Raw genomic sequence first — 24,264 nt, 5'->3', positions numbered from 1 at the left:
CAGTAATTTAGTTCATGCCTTTTCATTAAATGTGACTTGAAATGGCTAACTACAAAGCAGCCTGCGGATCACTATCTGTAATAATGTTGAATAACAAGTCGATCAAATGCAGAATTGACTTGAACACTTATCTCAGTTTATGCAGCGCAAAATAAAAGTCACAGGCTCATATCAGTGATTTGCAGTGCTTATTTACTAATATGTCTAAAAATCAAGGGCACAGTTGTAATTCTGTGTAAAACAGGGGCTGCCAGAACAGACGACCAGGAGCAGCTGTTAATGTAATGTCACGATGTTGGCAGAGATTCCGTTAATGTGGATGGATCGGCATTGGCAATCTGATTGGACATAAGATGGATCGCTCATTTTTGGCACAGGGCACGATACCAGGAAGCGGCATAATTGAAGATAATGCGTGCAATGAAGTGAGCATGGAATAGCAATTCTGTGGAATTACTGGGAGAAAGAGCAAGGCACACAGGGAGTGTAATTGCAAGAGTGAGAACTTGAGCAAGAGCTAGTGTTAAACAGGGCTCACAATGATCGTTCTTTGTATGTCGGTACCATAGGGCTGTTAGGTGGTGAAACCTGATGGAAAGCGAACTGACAGGTTCTGTCAGATTCTTTTATTATGTGCTTTTATTACAATCGTGCTTGAAATTACATTATGCAAATATTGGCATATGAGAGCTTAATATGATCACATAAAATTCCATTTCCCACCATGTAACGGAGAGCCAGTGACCTGTGTATTTTACTCCCCTGCTAAAATAGCAGACTAAGAAATTTGCAAGGAACAATTAAACATTTACATGTGAGCGGTCACCCAGGATAATTTCAAGGTCAAAGTCTACATTCCAGGGGCTTTCTTTATTTTTTTTAAATTTAATTTATGAATGAAGAACATTTGCATATCTTTTGACTCAGCTGCAGATGAACTGTGGGGCAATTCAGGGTTGCAGTGGAAGCAAGGCAGAGCCAGATCAATATTTATTGATTATCAATAACCTGCTACTCAAGAGGATAGATTTTCCTCCGAAGTTTGGGCGCTATTCTGATGGGTGAAGATTGAAGATGGAGCGGGAACCCTTTTACTATGGGTCTTCAGCCATTTATTTGTTTGCTGGACTTGTCGGCATCAGATCCTTGGGATAACTGAGTCACCTGATTAAGCATAGTTGGACATATTTAAATGAGGCTGTAATAATGCACTATCATATGCTTCTTGGTATTCAATGCCTCATTTAAACTGTAGGTTAATCAATACCATATAAAATGGGCATCCTGTGTTACCGGGTGTTAAATTAAAGGTGGAAGTGAATTGTCATACCATTTATCTTAGTTTTTTGTATCAGTTACAATGTATACCATAGCGTCTTTGCCGTCTGACCCCTCCCACCTTCTGAAGAGGCCACATTGGGTTTTCCATTGGGAATACTCTGCATCTAAGTTTTATGAAGGTAGAAAATGAATCGTAAGAGAGGAAGCAGATGTTGGACCACCACAACAGGAGGTGAGTGGCACCTAGGCGTCAATACCCTCACTTCAGAATGAAGAGAGCAAGTCTTTCCTCCCTTCAGCTGAGCCAGCAACATTATGCCAGTGTTGAGAATGTGTTCAGTTCGAGCAAGTTGCCGTTGTATAATAATTAAGCATATTATTTCCCAATATTTGTCATTGGGAAATTTGGTTTGAATGATTACATCACATTACTTTCCAAATATGTTAGTTATTGTGTATCTGCAACAATGAGCCGTGGCAGCTGCTGCTGGTGAAAGAAGCAATAATCGAATAACATTACAGCATATTAGATAACAATAATAAGTATTGTGGAGTAATTTCATGGCTGCATTCTTAAACAGAGCTTAATTATCAGCTGTGGCTAGTGATTAGCAATCTTGCCACTAAGTTAGAAGGTTGAGGGCTCAAGTCCCAATTCAGGTCAAAAATCTAGGCTGACCCCTCATGCAGTACTGAGGGAGCACTGCACTGTTGGTGGTGCCATCTTTTGGATGAGATGTTAAACCAAGACCCCCTCAGGTCGACATAAAAGATCCCATGGCACTATTTAGAAGAAGAACAGGGGAGTTATCCCTGGTGCCTTGGACAATATTTATCTCTCAATCAACATCATAAAAGAATATATTATCTGTCATTATCACATTGCAGTTTGTGGTTGTGAATGATGCTTTTTAAATGCATATTTTAAAAAAATGTCAGCTGTAAACCTGAACTTTGCTCCCATACTCTGTGATGCTGTTCCATAATGTGATCACTGCCTTGCAACCATTCCCCATAACTTAGCATTCGCTGTTTGAATTCAGTCCTCTGGATAATTAAAGCAATTTTCCAACTTCAGGGAGTCTTGCTCAGAAATTCAGGTGGTAAACTATGCAACGCACATGGCCCCATTTCCACCTTGCAAAGCTCCACACTATGAGTTTAGAAAAATAATCCTGCTATGTTTTACCAACAATATTCCAGTTCTGAGTTTGTCGTGAAAAGCTGCAAAATTAACGACATTAATAACACTAGGAGAAAGTCTTGAGAGAAACACTTTCAAGTGCATGACATTTCAATAAGGCAAGTTTCCTTGCAATAGACATTTTTTGATTAGATTAGATTAGAGATACAGCACTGAAACAGGCCCTTCGGCCCACCGAGTCTGTGCCGAACATCAACCACCCATTTATACTAATCCTACACTAATCCCATATTCCTACCAAACATCCCCACCTGTCCCTATATTTCCCTACCACCTACCTATACTAGTGACAATTTATAATGGCCAATTTACCTATCAACCTGCAAGTCTTTTGGCTTGTGGGAGGAAACCGGAGCACCCGGAGAAAACCCACGCAGACACAGGGAGAACTTGCAAACTCCACACAGGCAGTACCCGGAATCGAACCCGGGTCCCTGGAGCTGTGAGGCTGCGGTGCTAACCACTGCACCACTGTGCCGCCCTGAAACAATAATTTTTTCCAATCCAGCAAGACATACATTTGGTAGATTCTAAAATTTATCAGTGTTATTCAGACATGGTCACTTGTACATCCCCCACCACCATTACAATTTTCTGTTCCTGCAGTGGAACATAAGAACAAAACATAAATTGAACAATTGGCAGCAACAAACCACATACTACAACTTTCACTGTTCTGGATGCTATTTAATGACCTTGATTTCTATTCTTGGACGAGTGTGCAGAATAGCAAGCTGAATACTTGTCCAGTAATGGCAGAAGGCAGGCCCATCCAATTTTAACAGCCGAGCTCATTTGCATGCCTCTTGCCGATTTTCCAACCAAAAGGAAACATTAGGAACAGGAGTAGGCCATTCAGCCCCTTGAGCCTGCTCCATCATTCAATTATATAATGACTGATCTACACCTCAACTCCATTTACTTGGCAATGTTCCATATCCTATGATACCCTTACCCATGTATAACGTATAAATAATCCCAAATATATTGAATGCAGAAAACCAGCTGGCCATGTGGCCTCTGAGCTTTAGAGATAAAAGAAAAATGCACAAAACTTTCCAAGGGTCATTTCTTGATTGATGCTGTTCCAGCTGCACCTTTGTCTAAATTTCCCAACTCTTTACTCAGGGCTATCTTGTTAGCTTCTGGTTCAGACCTCTCAGAATTGCGCCCTCTAAAGCACTCTATAATCATTTTTGGAGGATGAGATTCTGAGGCTAATTCTTGCCGACTCATCTCAGTGGACAGTTGGTGCAGATTTCTTATCCTGAAAATGCTTTTTGAATGTAACTTTTTCTTTCACTAAAAGATCAATCTTATACTCCCTAAATTATTATTTACACCAGAAAATTATTTTAAATGCCATTTTTCTTGCACCCACAGAACAAATGAACTCTCACTCATTGACAAACGTGACGAGATCACAAAATAAATATGAAAAAGGAAGGTTATTTGGTCGATTTTAACCAAAGCCATCAGACCCAAAATTTTCACAACATTTAATTGTCTCAGAAATGATTCAAAGGTTCTTGACCTCTACTACTTTGTCTGGAAATGAATTTCAGGTCTTAATCAATTTTGGCGTGAAGAAGGGTTTTCTGTTAGCAATCCGATATTTGCATTTCACCATTCTGAACCTTTGACCCTTTGCCATGGTTTACCTTGAATTTGTGCCGCAGATTTGCCTTTTCTAATTATTTACTACCTTTAAATATAGCCTCTGAGAGGTCTGTTCTCAGTTGGCTTCTTATCCCATGTTTCTTCCACCTTAACGATTCTCTGGCACTGGAGTTCTGTGGCCCCTGTTCTCTGTATCACCTCCTAGGCTTAAATGCCTTCCTTGTGTCTTGGTAACTAAATGTGGGCACAATTAGTTAAGTAGGGTCTGACCAACACTGCATCCTGTGCCTTAACTGATTGTGTAGTAAGTTCAGCATTTTATTTGATTTGTTGGAAACAGCTTCATAAAGCAACTGAACATGAACGAAAGTCTGATTTGCAGACTTTCCATTTGACTTCACTCTTAACTGGTTTAATACCATTCATATGTAACATATGTTATCCACTTTTTCTTCCAAGATGCAGTACCTTATACGTATCTGTAATGAATTCTTTCTGCCATCTATTCCACCCACTGACAAGAACTTGCATGTCTAATGTGTTCCTCACAATCAGGAGACAGCTCAAAGTGCTTTACAGTGAAATGCATAATCCATGCATGCCAAATAGAAGAGCTACAAAAATATGAATGGGTTAGAATGGAAAGTTGAATGCGTGAAGAGAATGGCTTTGAGGAGCATTCAGACAGCAGAAGGACCTTAGGAGAGAGTACCAGAAGGTAGGAGCATAGTTGCTAGACAAATGGTCACCAATGCAGGAGCAAAGGGAATGGGGAACAAGGAATAATTTGGGAGCAGAGAAGTAAACAGTGAATGTGGGCACTGCTGAGTTGGGGTGGGATAAGGTCATGGAAGGACTTGAAGGCAAGAACAAGAATCTTGAAATCAAGTCAATGGGGCAAGCAGAGCCTATGCAAGTGGAAGAGACCTGAGGGGACATGGAATTCTGTGTGAGTGAGGACCTGGGAGTAAAAGGGAAGGTTGGAGATGGGGCAATAATTGAACAGAGCAAGGTTGGATTCTTGAGAAAAGGCTGATAACAGTAGTACTGAAGGAGATAGGGACAGTGCAAGAGAATGGACATAGATTGATGATATCAGCAAGCTTGCAGCTGAGAAGGTGAAACTGGGTGATCAGGAGCTGGGACAGGGGGATATTAAGTGAGGAAGATCCAAAGGTTTGCTGGCTGAGATGAATATGCAAAAGGACGAAGAAAACTGGGAGAAGAATTGCAGAGCATAGGTTGGGTCAGAGCGGGAGGAACAGCTGGGAGCTGATGGAAAGGGGGGGGCAAAAGGGATAAGGCGGTGGGGGGGGGGGGTGCGCTATGTGAATAGCTTTGAATTTGGATACAAAGCCTTCATTCATTTTCTACATTTTGATAGGAGGTGAAGATGAGGAGAGGACGCAGAGGAAGGGCGACCAAAAGTGAATGCTGGTAGACGACCAGGGGAGTTTGGCATTGCTTCTGCTTTGTCGGATAATTTTGGAGCATGAAGCAGTTATGGCCAGAGAGGGAGTGACAGTTAAGTTTGAGATGGTGCCTTTAGAACTGGCGACAAGCTGACCACTAGCCATGTGCATTCAACCTTATGGGCTGGCGATTTAAGGCTGTGGAAAGGGGTGATTTTACAGATTTCATCTTACTCACTTTATCTTGAGGTCCATTTCTCATTGTTAAAATTATTAATTTCCATGATTACATCCAACATTCAACTGGATGGCATATTTATCATTAGGAGTAATATACCATGAAGGAAACCACTAAATCACCTGACGGTAATTGGATGTTAATGTACTCAATACATTTGCCTTTAACAGCCACATATAGGATGATTCCCGGTGACATTTTTCACAGGAATAGACTGCAAATTCTAGCTATATATATAAGTCACTCAGAAAAGAGGCCAAGAAATATGGAATACAGTAGTATTTAATTCAATGCCGTTGGCATAAAAAGATTACTCGGCACGGCACACAGCAAAAAATGAATGACTTACAGTTGAGGTTATATGAGATTACTGCCTGAGGTGAGGCTCAAAAGGTGTTACTGCAGACTGACTTTCCATGTGCAATAAATTGTTCATGGACTTGGGCTTTGGTATTGCTTTCCAGCTAATTTAGTTTATACATAAGACAACATGTGGGGTAGATGGGTTCCTTCAGGGCCTTACTGGCTAAATGTGTTACTTATACCTGAGCCACATGCACCAGCATTTCAAATTTTCTCTCTCAGTTGGGATGAAAGTAGAGGCTCACATGATAAGGAATGCAAAATCAATCAAAGCTCGCACTCCTATTAGTTGTCCAGTGATCTCTGCTGGCGATTGAACCCTGTGTAGAAGTCAGATGAGTACTGGGCTTGAGGGTGATAGACACCATAGTTGACCAGCCTGGAAATGCTTACAGCAAAATAGAAGAACTGTGTCCGTGCATGAGTCAGTGCTTTTGGGAAAGAAAATGGGAAAATAAGACATACAAGAGTAGATTATTAGATTTCCATCCATGTTTAGTTTGCCTGACACAAACAGGCATCGGAAATACAGGATCCCTGTACCCCATTGAATTCAATGAAAGGAAAATCACAGGCAAATGGCCTGTAATTTTCTGCTACATACTTGGAACGTGTGACACAAACGTGAACTCAGAAAGCCAGTCTGCTATTTTAATAGGAAAGTGCATTTGTCTGTCTTAAATCGTTTAATGCCTCTGATAAAATGGAAATACTATATGGTATTTGAATTCTAATGTTACAAGCAAAAATTTCTAGGCTAGAAGGGATAGTGTGCTGCAAGACAGCAACACATCAAAAGTTCAAATGATATCTAGGGCATCCCCGATTTTCATTGCTCCAGCTTTGGCGGCCGTGCCTTCAGCTGCTGAGGTCCTGAGCTCTAGAATTTCCTCTCTAAACCTCTTCTCTCCTCTCTTCCCTTCTATCTCTGCATCCCCAAAGCCATCTGGAAATTCTTCATAGCTGCTCCTCCCCCATGACCTGTTAACTCAAAAGGTATGCCATGAGCAAATTCCCATCCTGAGAACATCAACTCTGCTCTCTCATTTCTGTCAACTAACCAGTCCAGCCAGTGAGAGTTGAGATCAGGTCAGTTCGATTGACATTTGATTCGCTAAGAGCAGGATGAATGGAAATAGGCGATGTGTGCGTTAGATGTTACCAGGTCTCCAGTCTCTAAAGGTTGGAAGGAGGGAGAGGAATCACTGGTCCCAGGACTTGGGAAGACTAATCCAGCCAGACAGAGAGTTGTGTGGCACTACCACCATGTTAAATGGGATAAATGTCAAAAGGGGGCATCCATGAGATGCTGTGGGCCATTAGCAGCAACAGAATTGTATTCAACCACAATCTGTAACCTCATGGCCCGGCATATCCCCCACTCTATCATTACCATCAAGCCGAGGGGACAACCCTGGTTCAATGAGGAGTGCAGGAGGGCATGCCAGGAGCAGCACCAGGCAGACCTTAAAATGAGGTCTCCATCTGGTCAAGCTACAACACAGGACTACTGCATGCCAAATAGCAGAAGCAGCATGTGATAGACAGAGCTAAGCGATCCCATAACCAACGGATCAGATCTAAGCTCTGCAGTCCTGCCACATCCAGTTGTGAATGGTGGTGGACAATTGAACAACTAACTGGAGGAGGTGGCTCCACAAATATCCCCATCTTCAATGATGGGGGAGTCCAGCACATCAGTGCAAAAGACAAGGCTGAAGCATTTGCATCCATCTTCAGCCAGAAGTGCTGAGTGGATGATCCATCTTGGCCTCCTCCTGAGGACCCCAGCATCTCAGATGGCAGTCTTCAGCCAATCCGATACACTCCACATGATATCAAGAAACAGCTGAAGACACTGGATACTGTAAAGGCTATGGGTACTGACAACATTCTGGCAATAGTACTGAAGACCTGCACTCCAGAACTAGCCAAGCTGTTCCAGAACAGATGCAACACTGGCATCTATGCTGCAATGTGGAAAATTGCCCAAGTATGTACTGTACACAAAAAGCAGGACAAATCCAACCCGGCCAATTACCGCCCTATAGTCTACTCTCAATCATCAGCAAACTGATGGAAGGGGTCATTGACAGTGCAGATTAGAGGCACTTGCTCAGCAATAACCTGCTCAGTGACACTCAGTTTGAGTACCGCAGGTCCAGTCAGCTCCTTGGTCCAAACAAGGACAAAAGAGCTGAACTCAAGAGGTGAGGGGACAGTGATTGCCCTTGACATCAAGGCAACATTTAACAGAGTATGGCATCAAGAAGCCCGAGCAAAATGGGAATCAGGGGGAAAACTCTCCGCTGGTTGGAATCATATGTAGCACAAAGGAAAATGGTTGTGGTTGTTGGAAGTCAATCATCTCAGTCCCAGGACATCATTGCAGGAGTTCCTCAGGGTAGTGTCCAAAGCCCAACCATCTTCAGCTGCTTCATCAATGACCTTTCCTCCATCATAAGGACAGAAGTGGGGATGTTCGCTGATGATTGCACAATGTTCAGTAACATTCACACCTCCTCAGATACTGAAGCAGCCTGTGTCTCTATGCAACAAGACCTCGACAATATCCAGGCTTGGGCTGATAAGTGACAAATAACATTCGCGCCACATAAGTGCCAGGTAATTACTATCACAAACAAGAGAGAATCTATCAACCTCTCCCTGATGTTCGATGGCATTACCATCACTGAATCTCCCATTATCAAATCCTGGGGTTTACCATTGACCAGAAACTGAACTGGACCAGCCTTACAAGGACTGTGGCTACAAAAGTAGGTCAGAGGTTAGGAATTCTGTGACGAGTAACTCACCTCCTGACTCCCCAATGCCTGTCCACCATCTACAAGGCACAAGTCAGGAGTGTGATGGAAAACTCTCCACTTTACTGGATGGATGCAACTTCAACACTACTCAAGAAGCTCAACAACATCCAGGATAAAACTGCTTGATTGGCACCCCATCCACTACCTTCAACACTCACTCCCTCCACCAGCGATGCATTGTGGCAGCTGTGTGTTCCATCTATAAGATGCACTGCAACAACGGACCAAGGCTCCTTCGACAGCACCTTCCAAACTCTCGACCTCTACCACCTAGAAGGACAAGGGCAGCAGATGCATGGGAACACCATCACCTGCAGGTTTTGGTCGAAGTCACACACCATCCTGACTTGGAACTGTCGCTGGGTCAAAATCCTGGAACTCCCTTCCTAACAGCACTGTGAGCGTACCTATACCCAAAGAACTACAGCTGTTCAAGAAGGCAGCTCACCACCACCTTCTCAAATAGGGATGGGCAATAAATGCTGGCCTAGTCAGCAACGCCCACATTCCAGGAACAAATAAAAAAAATTGTGTTCTTACATTGATTTGTAAATCATGTTAACATTCATTTAATTAAATCTTTGTATTCTGCAAAACAAAGTAATTGAAATACTTTATTTGACTCTTGGTGATACCGAGACACTCAACTGAGGTAAATGCAATAAAATTTGCATGGATCAAATGTCACCTGATCAAATCTTTCACGGTCAATGTCTTATGATCAAACCTCCAGGAAGACATTTAGAGTTGACAATCCCACATTGAGTGAAATATTCAGGTATAAATAGGCAGTGCATACATCTAATTGTACCAAACATTGAGTGACCTAACTAGTGGTTGTTAATGGGACTTCTGTGGGCCATTCAAAAAAATAAGGTCTGTGGAAATCTTAAGTGTATATTTTTGTAAGCCCAGGTGAAGCAGGAGTGTTCCCCCAAGTACACAAAGAAACTTTAGTCCACTGCAGGCTGGTTCCTCCTTCCTGCAGGACCACTTCTCCCTCCCCTCCTCACCCCACCTGACCTGACACTCAGCTCAGCATAGGTGCTGACCGATTTCCCACCCTCCCAGGACCTCTGAGAAGCAGCATATAAAATAAGGCACAAACCCAAATTAGACCGGTAACAAACTGTTGGGTGTGATGGCCCATCTACTGTCTTTGCTGCCACGCTGTGTCGCCATAACAACAACAACAATTTGCATTTATATGATGCCTTTAGTGTAGCAAAACACCCCAAGGATCTTCACAGGTGCATTATCAAATAAAGATATATTAGGACAATCAATAAAGAAGTAGGTTTTAAGGAGCTTTTTAAACAAGGTGAGAGAGATAGCGAGGTGGAGAGGCTAAAGTTGGAATTCCAGAGTTTGGGGCCTAGTCAGCTGAAGGCACAGCTGCCAACGCTGGAGTGATGAACATCGGGGATGCGCAGAAGGCCACAAATAGAGGAGCACAGAAATCATGGTGGGTTGTAGGGCTGGAGGAGGTTACAACAATAGGAAGGGGCGAAGCCCGTCCCATTCAAATCACAGCAGACAGCAAATAATTTTAGTTTGATTTTTATAAATCCAGGAGTATGAGGTATTTTAGCAGTATTTTTTTTTAATAGCAAGATATTCACTTTTTAAAAACAGCCCACCTAACGTCAGTAACAATTTGTAGATTCAGTCATGTGTGCTCCAATGAAACTACTACATGGTTTTTGGAGAAGTATAATTAATCTTTGACTGCAATATTCAGCAGTACAAGATTCTTCATGACAGAAAGCAGCAGAATTTGATTAGCTGATTGTGCCACACTGATTTATAATTGCCTTTTCTGTGGTCTATATAATGTCATTATCAATCATTTGGACTTTTAAGGTTGGATTCCAATTAGTACATTTCCAATTTTTTTCCCCCAAATGTTTGGCAAGATGAAGCCAAAAAAAAGAGTGCCAAAGAAGGAAATTGAGAGGTCACCATCAAATTAAGAAAAGTAATGGGAATTGATGGCATTTTAATGTATCAAAAGTTATAACCTGTAAGTCAGTTAAGTCCTTCATGTAAATAAAATATATGCACAAAATTCAGAGCTTTTGAAGGCCCCCCTGTCCTGATGGTGTCTCATTAATAAACCAGCAGGAGGGGAGGGGTGTGGTGGTGGGGGGAATGGGAAGGGTTGGATTTTCCTGCCTATTTTGGCATCTTTTCAGTGCACAAACAGGGCAAATCACTTTTTTATGGCAGCACAATCGCCAGTGTTCCGCCAGTAAAGTGGATAGTTTTTTTTTAGATTAGATTAGATTAGAGATACAGCACTGAAACAGGCCCTTCGGCCCACCGAGTCTGTGCCGACCATCAACCACCCATTTATACTAATCCTACACTAATCCCATTTTCCTACCAAACATCCCCACCTGTCCCTATATTTCCCTACCACCTACCTATACTAGTGACAATTTATAATGGCCAATTTACCTACCAACCTGCAAGTCTTTTGGCTGACTGAAGGACAAAAAAGCAGAGAGTCGGGGTGCAGGGTAACTATTCAGAGTGGCAGAAGGTGGGAAAGGTCCCAAAAGAGTCAGTGCTGGGACGGCGGTTGTTCACAATTTATATTAACAATTTAGTCTTTGGAATGAAAAATACAATTTCTTAAATTTGCAGATGATACTGAATTGGGAGGGACAGTCAACAGTGAGGAGGACTGCAACAAATTACAAGAAGACATTACTAAACTTGAAAAGTGGGCATATAATTGGCAAGTGAATTTCAATGTCGACTAATGTGAGGTATTGCATTTTGATAAGAAACATAGGGAGGGCATATATTACTAGTAAAATAAGAATTTAAATGGATTCGAGGAGCAAAAGGATCTGGGAGTAGAAATACACAAATCACAAAGTTGACAGGCAGGTCAACAAGGCCATAACAAAAACAAACCAAGTGCTCGGGTTTAGTTTTAGAGGGAAATAATTGAAAAGTCAAGAAATTATGCTAAACGTGTATCAAAAGACCACAATTGGAGCACTATGTGTAATTCTGGTCACCATATTATAAAAAGGCACTGGCGAGGGTGCAAAAAAGATTTACAAGGATGGTATCAGCAGTGTGAATCACCATCAGGAAAGGATGAACAGGCTGTTAGTTTTTCTCTTAGAAAGAGAAGGCTGAGGGGGCTGATCTAATAGACGTCTTTTAAAATTATGAAATGTTTTGATAAACTAGACACAGAGAGATTGTTTCCTCTTGTGAGGAAGAGCAAAACTAGTCACCATCAATGTAAGATAGTTGCCAAGAAATCAAATAGGGGATTTGGAAGAATTTATTTTTTACCCAGTGAGTGGTGAGAGTGTGGAATTCGCTATCACATGTAGTTCTTGAGGCGAAGTGTAGAGATGCAGTTAACGAGAAGCTGGAAAAGCAAATGAGGGAGAAGGAAACAGAAGATATGCTGATAATTAGAGGAGGAAGGATGGGAGGAGGCTGAGGTTTAGCAAAAATGCAGGAGTAGAGTGGTTGGGCCGAATGGCCTGTTTCTGTGTTGTACATTCAACCTAATTAAATTGCTTCCACTGAGCTTATTCACGCTTCAGGGACCTTCCTGCCATTTGCCCCCCCGAGTGCCTTCATTTAATATACGATAATAGAAGGGCCAGTGGTGGTGAAGTTAAGAGTTTCCTGCTTTTCTATTCCCAGTGTGTTCAGGGTAACTTAGATCAGGATTTATAAGATGCAGCTGCTGCCAGCATTAGATGAGACAAGAGGAAATGAGGAACAGTCTAGAGAGTTTCACTAGTGATTTCTGAAGCTGAGAAATCCTTTTTGCCATTCTTCCTATACAGACCTGGATTTCTTTCTCACTACAAGCTCAGAACACCAGCACATCTTCATCTCCCCGCCTTTATGTACAGTGAGGGCTTTTCAGGAGCAAGTATGACAATCCCCTTTGGGTGTACTCTCGTATGTTCTTACCACAGCAGGGCAGGAGGAGGAGGAAAGCATAGGTTGCAGCCTGTGACTGGTGCAAGGGGGATTAGCGGTCACCTCATCAGTGAAGTCTTCTCTTCTGTGTAGCATAGTCTGCCTTTTAACCCCAGTGTCTCACCTCCTTCTCCCCCAAAATCAAATAGATATTCCCTCAATCCACTACCCATCCTACAATACAATAATATATCATGGCATTTTGCAACAACATGAGCATGGCAATAGACATCGCTTGAGTGAATAAATTAGCTCCAAATAAATGCATCCTTTCCTGTCTGATTCTAACTGCCTTGAGCAACAAAATGCAACATCAGTGCACATTCTATTTTATTACAATGAAGTCCAAATTGAAGACAGTCCAACCCGCTCTATCCTAACACTGTGCTTCCCCTGGTGCCCACATATTTTTTTAAAAATTCACTCATGGGATGTGGGCGTCACTGGCAAGGCCAACATTTATTGTCCATGCCTATTTGCCCTCGAGAAGGTGGTGAGCCACCTTCTTGAACTGCTGCAATCTGTGTGGCTTATAGTTTTTAGCGACAACTGAGTGGCTTGTTCAGCCATTTCAGAGGGCAGTTAAGAGTCAATTATGATGCTGTGGGTCTGGAGTCACAAAGAGGCCAGACTGGGTGACGACAGCAGGTTTCCTTCCCAAAAAGACAATGGTGAACCAGATGGGTTTTTAATGACAATCATGTTTCATGGATACTATTAACAGTCTGCTACCATACCCTATGAAGCTTTGACTTAAGATGGATACAACAGCTGTACCAAATGCCATATATCTCCAGTCTGAGCTGATGCTTCAGAAATCCCAGAAGGTCCTGACAGCATACACACTCACCAAATGCGAACTCTCCTGCATTTAAAAATAACAGTAAATTGTTACTGGCATATAACATTCAACTGATAATTAGCACTCGGGTGACGCAGCATGACAAAATAGACCTTAAATTGAAATCCTTTAGTTACAATTTTTTGCAGCTTTATTTTCTGCTGTCACATTAACGTTTTATTTTGCCAGTGGTCATGCTTTAATGGGCACCATTGTGTATCCCCAACAACACCCTTAACAACAGCTAACATGCAGTGGAATAGGACTTCCGACTGTCTTTTTGTCTCCTTGCAATGCCATCGAGAAACAATGCATTTTCACCAGTTAGTGTGCAATAATTCTTCTGCTTGGTTACATTCTAATTGACTCTCACAAGTAAAGTTGGTTGAAATCTATCACTGAGAGACACAATAGGATATAATTTGCAGATGCGTCAGTTGCCATGTATTTGTCCATGAGATTGAAGGCTGACAGATGCACTCACAATGGAATACTTTCTTTCCTTTGTTACACACACATCATTCCTTTCTACTAGCTTGCCCCGTCTTTCTCTGCAATCACCTCAGTCTATTGTGGCTACCTTTTTAATATACAGTTTTTAAAGTAATTTAGAATGCTGTATTCATTTGTAATTTTTCATGTTTCCCTCCCTCGACCAACAAAAATGTTTGGGGCTTAAATGATACCTTGCAATGTATTCCTCTGACTTTGCCTTTGTTTCTTCTCAAGGGATCCAGCTACACTTGGCTGGCAAAGTCAGTGAGCAAACTAAAGACCTCTCTACAACTCTGACATCTCAAAGCTTCCTCATTCCCAAGTGAACGGAAATATTTGAGCCACAGGTCTTCTGGGCTATCGTTTTTTCCCCCCCCAGAGTCACTAACCTCCTTCAGGCCCAGCCAAGGACATGTAACAGGTGTGTGTGGTGGATCTAAATGTCAGCCTGTGCAAGGACTGCAACCACAGGGTCTTTAAGAAGTCCACCAGTGACCTTACATGGTGTGGCAGCACTGCCTACTACTCTCCAAGGTGCATTGACTTCCAAGGCTCTATCGATGTCTTGTTTGAAGAAAGTTGAAGGCTGAGGTGAGGCAACGACTTCTGGAGGGCACTGCACATTTCACGTTTATCAATAATCAGCCTCACAGCACTAAAGCAAAGTTTCCTTTGTTTAAAGCTTTGTTCTGCGACATTTGCTGCAAAGGTCATTCTTTGACCTTTTTATCTGCAGATAGTGGAAACTGATTTCCATTTTCTTCTGCATCATTCTTATTTAATAAAAGGTTACAGTTGCTATTAAGCTGTGTTAAAGACCATATTTTAGAATGTCCTACTGGGGTCCAAGAACCCTTGTGTACCCTTCACACTGCAGGATACACTGGTTGCTTCACACAGCTGACCCTGCGAGGCCACCAAATTCTTAATTGAACAATAAAACACCGTAGATTAAAAAAACATCCACATCGATTGACTTTCAAAAAACTTAGTAAAAATGACCTTTCATTTTGTAAAGCCCTGGATTTGCCATATCTTCTTTTGGCATTTCTTGCATTATTGTGAGTGCAATTTAAATCACAGATGCAGGTCTCATTTAGGCAGGTAAGGTGTCCCACTAATCAGCATTAACTCAGTCGTTGGCTAGCAATTTAATGCTGCAAAAAAATGGAGACCACAAATTTCCTTCCTTCCTTTGTTCAATTTGATTGTGCCAACGATATCAGTGATGCCTCCATCTGTATTAGTTTTGTGGTGATCTGTTCTGTTATTAAGTACTCAATGATTAATGGTGCCCAGTGGCAAATGGGGGCCAGCTGCACATTATTTGGTATTAGATCTGTCACATTCCAAAAAACTGGCGTTGATGAGGTCATTGGGAGAAGGAGCAAAATGTGGAAATACCCAACATCCTCTTCAGCAAGGCCCCATCCCTCATCAGGTCAACATATGGGTCATTAAGTAACAAAAACAATATTTGTTTCAATGATGAATATTTTTTACACTTAAATTACTGATTGCTATTCACTTAAAACTATGTTAAAATTAAATTAAATTATAACAGAAAATGTGGTTGCAAGTGTAATATAGTGCATAATTTAGATTCTTTCTCCATAACTGGAGATTTTAAATATTTCACTGGAATAATGACACCCGTTTTATGTCTTAGAACTTCTGAGAGTCACAAAAAAAATCTATTGCCACATTTCTTTGCATAAGAAAAAAAGTCCAATGTTGTTTGACAAAATACTCATAAACCCGTCAGATACCACCAGTAAAATCTTGTAATGAATAAACTTTGCTAACAGGATAATCCCTAAAAATCCTTTAAGGTTCCCACAGGATTTCTTGAATGCTGCATTTTAGCAGGGAACTGCGAAGGTAATATCCCAGCCAGAATGTAATAAGAAAAATACAGGAGCGGAGGTAAGCACAGATAAGCCAGCGCAAATACAAGGCTTGCATTATAACAGGGAGCACATATAAGGGGAAATGTTCCTGTTTGAGTGTGAAGTCACAGGACCTCATAGCGATGAGTATAATACTTAATGAAATAGAGTCAACTGATTTTGTGGAAATTCCCGAGATCAGTTTCACTGTGTATTCATGATGAGCTCTCAACTCAGATTGGGTCCTTTCTGGTGAAGGGTCATTGGCCTGAAACATTGGCTGTAATTTTATTGGCGGGAATGAGGTGAGCCCTAACATCGGGACCCAATGCGGGTCCTGAGCCCGCGTGGGTGGGCAGCAGGACCTTGGCTGCAATCTCCAACAAGAGAGAATCTAACCATCTCCCTTTGACATTCAACGGCATTACCCTCGCTGAATCCCCCACTATCAACATCCTAGGGGCTACCATTGACCAGAAACTGAACTGGACCAGCCATATAAATACCGTGGCTACAAGAGAAGGACAGAGGCTAGGAATCCTGAGGTGAGTAACTCACCTCCTGACTCCCCAAAGCCTGTCCACCATCTACAAGGCACAAGTTAGGAGTGTGATGGAATACTCTCCACTTGCCTGGATGGGTGCAGCTCCAACAACACTCAAGGAGCTCGACACCATCCAGGACAAAGCAGCCTGCTTGATTGGCATCCCATCTACAAATATTCACTCTCTCCACCACCGACACACAGTGCCAGCAGTGTGTACCATCTACAAGATGCACTGCAGCAATGCACCAAGGCTCCTTAGACAGCACCTTCCAAACCCGTGACCTCTACCAACTAGAAGGACAAGGGCAGCAAATACATGGGAACACCACCACCTGCAAGTTCCCCTCCAAGTCACACACATCCTGACTTGGAACTGTATCGCCGTTCCTTCACTGTCGCTGGGTCAAAATCCTGGAACTCCCTTCCTAACAGCACTGTGGGTGTACTTACCCCAAATGGACTGCAGCTGTTCAAGAAGGCAGCTCACCACCACCTTCTCAAGTGCAATTAGGGATGGGCAATAAATGCTGGCATAGCCAGTGACGCCCACATCCCATGAATGAATAAAAAAAAGAGGCCACCGCTGGGTCTGCCATCCAATTGAGGACAGCAGGCAGCATCTCCACACTGCCGGCAACTCTGCAGCCTCGCAAGGGAGTTGAATAATTTATTTCTGTGCTGGGACCAGGCAGGCAGGCCCCAGTCATCAGAGGGATTACCCCTCCAGCAGCAGTGTTGGGGGCCCCCTCTTCGAGGCACGGAGCCTCTGTAAATCAAGGCCCCCCCCAGGAATGCTGATGGGAGGCCACCTCCATGCATTCGGGGGGGCTGGGCTGGTGGTGGTTGGGGCGGCGGTGGGGTCTGCTCGCCTGGGAAAATGGCCATCAGTTGGTCTATTAATTACTTAAATTGGTCATCCGCCTTTAGTCGGTGGGCGACCCAGCTGTTGCTGTTCCCAATGCTGGGAAAATGATCCGGTGGTGGGACTGTGTCAGGGAGCCCTCCTGACACCATTTCCACCACCCCCCACCATCTCCAAGCCCCTTACCGGAGCAGGCTCGAGGGGCCCAGTGGCCTACTCATGCTCCTAATTCGAATTCTCGTATGTCTCCAGAGTGCTAACAGTATCCTGGTCATTAACTGTGCTTCTCTTTCCACAGATGCTGCCAAACCTGCTCAATATTGTTAGCGTTTATTATTTTTATTTCAGATTGGGCCTACTGCGGGAGTTTGCTCTGAACCACAGCTGTGAGTGAAGAAGGGAAAAGGGAAGCACAGTGTTTAGCTGCCCTTTAGAGGGGCAGATCAATTGCCACTGGACAGAGAAAGAAAAATGCCGACCGGAAGATACATCTCCACTCCATTCTCCAAGACAAAAGCAAAATACTGCGGATGCTAAAAATCTGAAACAAAAACAAATGGTGAAAGGTCACAGACCTGAAACATTAACTCTGTTTCTTCTCTCCACAGCTGCTGCCTGACCTGCTGAGTAATTTCAGCATTTTCCATTTTTGTTCCATTCTTCAAGGCTGTTTGGAGGTTTCCAGGGAAAGAAATGCAGGAAAAATAACGTGCGGCTTTGGCATCGAAAGGCACCCTTCTCTCAGCAGAAAGATGTTTGACTCATCTACTGAGGTAGTATGGGCCAAGTTTAGAAACAGGAGAGGAGAGGTCACCCTGTTGGGAGTTTTCTACTGACCTCCGAATAGTTCCAGAGATGTAGAGGAAAGGATAGCGAAGATGACTCTCGACAGGAGCGAGAGTAACAGGGTAGTTGTTATGGGGGACTTTAACTTTCCAAATATTGACTGGAAATACTACAGTTCGAGTACTTTAGATGGGTCAGTTTTTGTCCAGTGTGTGCAGGAGGTTTTTCTGACACAGTATGTAGACAGGCCAACCAGGGGGCGATGCCACATTGCATTTGGTACTGGGTAATGAACCCGGCCAGGTGTTAGATTTAGATGTAGGTGAGCACTTTGGTGATAGTGATCACAATTCGGTTAGGTTTACCTTAGCGATGGGCAGGGACAGGTATATACCGCAGGGCAAGAATTATAGCTGGGGGAAAGGAAATTATGATGCGATTAGGCAAGATTTAGGATGCGTAGGATGGGGAAGGAAACTGCAGGGGATGGGAACAATAGAAATGTGGAGCTTATTCAAGGAGCAGCTACTGCGTGTCCTTGATAAGTATGTACCTGTCAGGCAGGGAGGAAGTTGTCGAGCGAGGGAGCCGTGGTTTACGAAAGAAGTTGAAGCGCTTGTCAAGAGGAAGAAGAAGGCTTATGTTAGGATGAGACGTGAAGGCTCAGTTAGCGCGCTTGAGAGTTACAAGCTAGCCAGGAAAGATCTAAAGGGAGAGCTAAGAAGAGCGAGGAGAGGACACGAGAAGTCATTGGCGGATAGGATCAAGGAAAACCCTAAGGCTTTATATAGGTATATCAGGAATAAAAGAATGACTAGAATTAGATTAGGGCCAATCAAGGATAGTAGTGGGAAGTTGTGTGTGGAATCAGAGGAGATGGGGAAGCATTAAATGAATATTTTTCGTCAGTATTTACAGTAGAGAAAGAAAATGTTGTCGAGGAGAATACTGAGATTCAGACTACTAGGCTAGATGGGATTGAGGTTCACAAGGAGGAGGTGTTAGCAATTTTGGAAAGTGTGAAAATAGATAAGTCCCCTGGGCCAGATGGGATTTATCCTAGGATTCTCTGGGAAGCCAGGGAGGAGATTGCAGAGCCTTTGTCCTTGATCTTTATGTCATCATTGTCGACAGGAATAGTGCCGGAAGACTGGAGGATAGCAAATGTTGTCCCCTGTTCAAGAAGGGGAGTAGAGACAGCCCTGGTAATTATAGACCTGTGAGCCTTACTTTGGTTGTGGGTAAAATGTTGGAAAAGTTTATAAGAGATAGGATTTATAATCATCTTGAAAAGAATAAGTTCATTAGCGATAGTCAGCACGGTTTTGTGAAGGGTAGGTCGTGCCTCACAAACCTTATTGAGTTTTTCGAGAAGGTGACCAAACAGGTGGATGAGGGTAAAGCAGTGGATGTGGTGTATATGGATTTCAGTAAGGCGTTTGATAAGGTTCCCCACGGTAGGCTATTGCAGAAAATACGGAAGTATGGGATTGAAGGTGATTTAGAGCTTTGGATCAGAAATTGGCTAGCTGAAAGAAGACAGAGGGTGGTGGTTGATGGCAAATGTTCATCCTGGAGTTTAATTACTAGTGGTGTACCGCAAGGATCTGTTTTGGGGCCACTGCTGTTTGTCATTTTTATAAATGACCTGGATGAGGGTGTAGAAGGGTGGGTTAGTAAATTTGCGGATGACACGAAGGTCGGTGGAGTTGTGGATAGTGCCGAAGGATGTTGTAGGTTACAGAGGGACATAGATAGGCTGCAGAGCTGGGCTGAGAGATGGCAAATGGAGTTTAATGTGGAAAAGTGTGAGGTGATTCACTTTGGAAAGAGTAACAGGAATGCAGAGTACTGGGCTAATGGGAAGATTCTTGGTAGTGTAGATGAGCAGAGAGATCTTGGTGTCCAGGTACATAAATCCCTGAAAGTTGCCACCCAGGTTAATAGGGCTGTTAAGAAGGCATATGGTGTGTTAGCTTTTATTAGTAAGAGGATCGAGTTTCGGAGTCACGAGGTCATGCTGCAGCTGTACAAAACTCTGGTGCGGCCGCACCTGGAGTATTGCGTGCAGTTCTGGTCACCGCGTTATAGGAAGGATGTGGAAGCTTTGGAAAGGGTGCAGAGGAGATTTACTAGGATGTTGCCTGGTATGGAGGGAAGGTCTTACGAGGAAAGGCTGAGGGACTTGAGGTTGTTTTCGTTGGAGAGAAGGAGGAGGAAAGTGACTTAATAGAGACATATAAGATAATCAGAGGGTTAGATAGGGTGGATAGTGAGAGTCTATTTCCCCGGATGGTGATGACAAACACGAGGGGACATAGCTTTAAGTTGAGGGGTGATAGATATAGGACAGATGTTAGAGGTAGTTTCTTTACTCAGAGAGTAGTAGGGGCGTGGAACGCTCTGCCTGCAACACTAGTGGACTCGCCAACTTTAAGGGCATTTAAGTGGTCATTGGATAGACATATGGATGAAAATGGAATAGTGTAGGTCAGATGGTTTCACAGGTCGGCACAACATCGAGGGCCGAAGGGCCTGTACTGCGCTGTAATGTTCTATGTTCTATGTCAGTTGCTTGGCAGGAGTGGTTGAGCAACCTAAGTGCCGTCTCCAACATCCTAAGGATTTGGAATATAGATCTATTGACAGGGTTCATGGAGTAGGAGTAATATATTAGCATGGGCAAAGGATTGGTTCAAGGACAGAAAACAGAGAGTCGGAATAAGTGGGTCATTTTCAGGTTGACAGGCTGTTACTAATGGGATACCACAAGGATCTGTGCTGGAGCCTCAGCTGTTTACAATCTATATTAATGATTTAGATGAAGTGTAATGCTTTCAAGTTCGCTGGCGATACAAAGTTAGGTGGGAAATTAAGCTGTGAAGAGAACAGAAAGACAAACATTTTCCCTGACCCTTGGAGGAGGGTTCTGAGGCGGGGGATGAGGGTGGGGCCAGGAAAATCCCATCAGGATGGTTCCTCGACATGGTCCCACCTCAGGGCAAGTTTTCCAGACGGCTGCCAATTGGAATCAGCAACTGGCTCAATGGAGGTGGGCAAAGCAATTAAGGCCTCAATTAAGGGCCATTTTCTGAAAATGATGCAAGTTTGCGGCCGTCGCACAGGCATTCCCCCCTGCTCCCTCCCCAACCCACTGTGTGGGAGCCTGTCGATGCTTCGGAGGTGGTCTCTCGGTGGGAGGTTGGAGGCTAATCAGAGGCAGCTGCAAATGTCGGTATCAGGAAGATGCAAGGCTCAAAATGGTGCAATCATGGCCAAATGCATTCTTGTGGAGGATTCGCCCTCCACACTGAGGACCCTCATCGTCCTGGGCCTTGTTTATTATTACTCCCTCTGGACCCTTTTGTGAGCATCTCCATTTTGAGGCGCTCCCTCAGTTTCCCTCTTCCTCAGCATCAGCAGTGTTCACTTCTCCCAGTGGGGCTGCCAGCTCGCCCTCATGTCAAACTCTCCGAGTGACCCTCCCGTGTCCATGTTCCGCCCGCCATCCCTAATTGGACAGCAAAAGCGGAGGCAGATTGTTAATTGGCCGCTTCTTGTCAGATTGCATGGGCAGGCGGACTACTGACATAGGCGGGGTCAGGACCCGGAAGTGGTCCTGATGCCCATGAATTCTATGTCTGGAATGGTCCAGCCAAAGAGTCTGCAAAGGGATATAGATAGGTTAAGTGTGTGGACAAGGAGGTGGCTATGGAGTATAATGTGGGGAAATGTGAAGTTATTCACTTTGGTAGGAAGAATAGAACAGATTTTTTTAAATGGTGAGAAACTATTAAATGCTGGTTTTCAGAGAGATTTGGGTGCCCATGTACATGAAACGCAAAGTTAACCTGCAGGCACAGCAAGCAGTCGGGAAGGAAAATGGTCTGTTGGCCTTTATTGCAAGGGGATTGGAGTTTATGAGTAAGGAAGTCTTCTTTCAATTGTACAGTGCTTTGGTGAGACCACATCTGGAGTACTGTGTACAGTTTTGACCTCCATGCCTAAGGAAGGATATATTTGCCTTAAGGAGGTATAGCGAAGGTTCACTAGATCGATTCCTGGGATGAGACGGATGTCCTGTGAGGATGGATTGAGTAGGATGGGCCTATCCTCTGTGGTGTTTAGAAGAAGGAAGGTGATCTCATTGAAGTATAAAAGATTCTGAGAGGGCTCGACAGGGTAGATGCTGAGAGGCTGTTTCCCCTGGCTGGAGAGTCTAGAACCAGGGGTCGTAGCCAACCCTTTATCCTGAGACAATTTAGGACTGAGATGAGGAGAAATTTCTTCACTCAGAGGGTTGTGAATCTTTGGAACTCCCTACCCCAGAGGGCTGTGAATACTCAGTCATTGAGTAAATTCAAGGGTGAGATCAATAGATTTTTGGGCTTTAAGGAAATCAAGGGATCGAGTGGGAAGTGGAGTTGAGGTCAAAGATCAGCCATGATCTCATTTAATGGCAGAGCAGGCCGACTCCTGTTTATGCCCCTATTCTTATGTTCTTGTCTTATGTAAGGAAAAGTCTGGCAATGTAAATCTGGGCAGCATTGCACAATGTCTAGTAGATGCATAAAATACACAGGTAATTATCAGTTGTCTTTTGCCCTGACTGAGACTGTACACATAAGTCGTCATAGAAGCTACTCTTTCAAAGCCTCACTTATGAGCCCATACTTGATTTAAACTGCAACTGTTGTCATTTGCTGTTCTTGTATCTGACGTAAGAACAGCATCAAGAATGCCTTCACTTACCCAGGTGCAGACATCAATTCAGATCTGCTTGTAATGAAGATCAGGCTGAAAATCCCAAAAGGAATCCCATGAAAGATCAAGCCAACAGACTGAGAGGAAGAGGTGATAAGAAGTATGCTGCACCGGTTACTGTCAAGTATGATGTTTTACTTCAGAAAGGGACAGTGCAAGATCTTAGTGAGGAGGAAACAACAGAAAGACATTGGGAAAGGTTCAAACAGAGCATGAAATACACAGCTCTCTCCGTTCTCTCAGGTCTAACCCCTGGTCATCAAACCTGCAGACAAGGGTGGTGCTGTTGTTGTATGGTGTACTGACCTCGACCTTGTAGAGGCTCAGCGCCAACTTTCAGACGCTTCATCTTACCTCCCCCTTGACCATGACCCTATCATCGAACATCAGCGACTGTCCACAGGACTGTCACTGACCTCATCTCCTCTGGAGATCTTCCCTCTGCAGCTTCCAACCCCATAGTCCAGCAACCCCGGACTGCCCGCTTCTACCTCCTTCCCAAAATCCATATTGTGTCAGCCTGCTCCTGCCCCACTAAACTTATTTCTTCCTATCTTGACTCTATCTTTTCTCCGCTGGTCCAGTCTCTTCCCACCTACATCTGTGAATCTTCTGACACCCTACGTCATTTTGACAATTTCCAGTTTCCTGGCCCCAACCGACTCCTCTTCACTATGGACATCCAATCTCTCTACACCTCCATCCCCCACCAAGGAGGTTTGAGGGCTCTCCGCTTCTTCCTGGAACAGAGGCCCAAGCAGTCCCCATCCACCACCACCCTCCTCCGCCTGGCTGAACTTGTTCTCACATTGAACAACTTCTCCTTCAACTCCACTCACTTCCTTCAAGTAAAAGGTGTTGCTATGGGTACCTGCATGGATCCTGGTTATGCCTGTCTTTTTGTGGGATATGTCGAACATTCCTTGTTCCAGTCCTACTCAGGCCCCCTCCCCCAACTCTTTTTCCAGTACATTGAATACTGTATCGGTGCCGTTTCCTGCTCCCGCCCAGAACTGGAAAACGTTATCAACTTTGCTTTGAATTTCCACCCTTCTCTGACCGTTACATGGTCCATCTCCGACACTTGCCTTCCCTTCCTCGACTTCTCTGTCTCCATTTCCGGGGATAGGCTGTCTACTAATATCCATTATAAGACCACCGACTCCCA

The sequence above is a fragment of the Heterodontus francisci genome, chromosome 22 (assembly GCF_036365525.1).
Source record: "Heterodontus francisci isolate sHetFra1 chromosome 22, sHetFra1.hap1, whole genome shotgun sequence".
Taxonomy (NCBI): Eukaryota; Metazoa; Chordata; class Chondrichthyes; order Heterodontiformes; family Heterodontidae; genus Heterodontus; species Heterodontus francisci.
The sequence above is the reverse complement of the archived record's forward strand: the minus strand, read 5'-3'. Positions refer to the sequence as shown.